Genomic DNA, 1394 nt, shown 5'->3' with positions numbered 1-1394 from the left:
ATACACAACCGAAATTTCCGTTTTTGGTTTCGGCTTAATTATTATTTCAATAAATTATAATATTCATGAAGAAAAAGTATGTGATATATGAGGATGTCTATGATCTTTATAGGATTCCTATTTTTTAATTTTGGTTTCGATTTCGGTTGAAATTGACATGTAGCTGAGTGTTTCGGTTCAGTTTCGGCAAAAGTTTCGATCGGAATCTAATTATTTATATTTCAAATTTTAATCCCTGAAATTGTTTAAATTCCATTTACATTTAATTGCCAAACTACTTCTCTTCAACTAGGTTGCAAAAAAAGGTTTGAAATACCCTTCGGTTTTTACAAATTTATTCAGAGACAACGACAGCTATTCCTCAAAATACAGATCATCACGTTTAATAATTACTCACTAACTGTCGAATTTGATCTTGGTACCTCCTTCGATAAGCTTTAATTTTTTTGATAGTCGTCCTCGCAAGAAATGTTTTATCGAGCAAAACAGATCATAATCAAACTATAATATTGTATATAACTACACACCGTATGATGGACACACTAAACTTTTTTTCCAACTTTTAGTACGCATACGTCAGTTTGTACAGGAATATGGATGTATCAGCTTATGAAATAATAATATTGTATATAACTACACACCGTATGATGGACACACTAAACTTTTTTTCCAACTTTTAGTACGCATACGTCAGTTTGTACAGGAATATGGATGTATCAGCTTATGAAATAAGCTTAACAGAAATTTAAGAGCCTATCCTATCACAGCTCTATTGTGTATTACCAGGAATATGGCGGTTATGTAACCTAGAACTCAGTACATCAAAGAAACTCAATGTCCTCATTGTGTGTAGTTATATTATGGCAAGACTGTATATGACTGTATAGCGGGTGTAATAGAACCAATACCGTCTAGACTAGTGCTGGGTTGCATATTTCGACCGATTTTTAGCTTAGTTCCTGCCCCTTATTTCACCAACCCTCGCGCAGCCTAAATGCCGATTGACTCTTTAAAAAAAAGGCAGGAACCAAGTTGAAAATCGGACGAAATGTGCGTAAATCCCAGCACTGGTCTAGACCAATAGTATCGAAAATAAAATCAACTATTGGTGAATTGGTTATTGAATATGGTCTTTAATTTTAAAGAATATTTGTTGTTGTTTTTGAAATATTTGTATATGAAAACCATTTTGCATGTAAAAATCGAAGGATAATTTAGAATTTTTTTGACAAACTAATATTAATCTAATAAGATCAACTGATCTTTCCAAATTAAATGAAAATTGAATTATTATTAGAACAGTTATAAACATATATTTTTCTTAATCTCACAAGAAAACCACACGAAGTGTTAAATTCTGATTTTAATAAATCTTTGTATATATATATATATAT

At 31.1% G+C, this 1394-nt stretch overlaps 1 protein-coding gene across 8 annotated transcripts in view; it reads left to right on the top strand.

Moving 5' to 3' along the window:
* LOC108749940 (facilitated trehalose transporter Tret1-like) overlaps positions 1-1394 on the top strand; it is a 23830-nt gene that overhangs the window by 20841 nt on the left and 1595 nt on the right. The gene's annotated exons all lie outside the window — the stretch shown is intronic.

This window comes from Trachymyrmex septentrionalis, unplaced genomic scaffold (genome assembly GCF_001594115.1).
Source record: "Trachymyrmex septentrionalis isolate Tsep2-gDNA-1 unplaced genomic scaffold, Tsep1.0 scaffold32, whole genome shotgun sequence".
Classification (NCBI taxonomy): domain Eukaryota; kingdom Metazoa; phylum Arthropoda; class Insecta; order Hymenoptera; family Formicidae; genus Trachymyrmex; species Trachymyrmex septentrionalis.
This window is presented reverse-complemented; position numbering and strand designations above follow the sequence as displayed.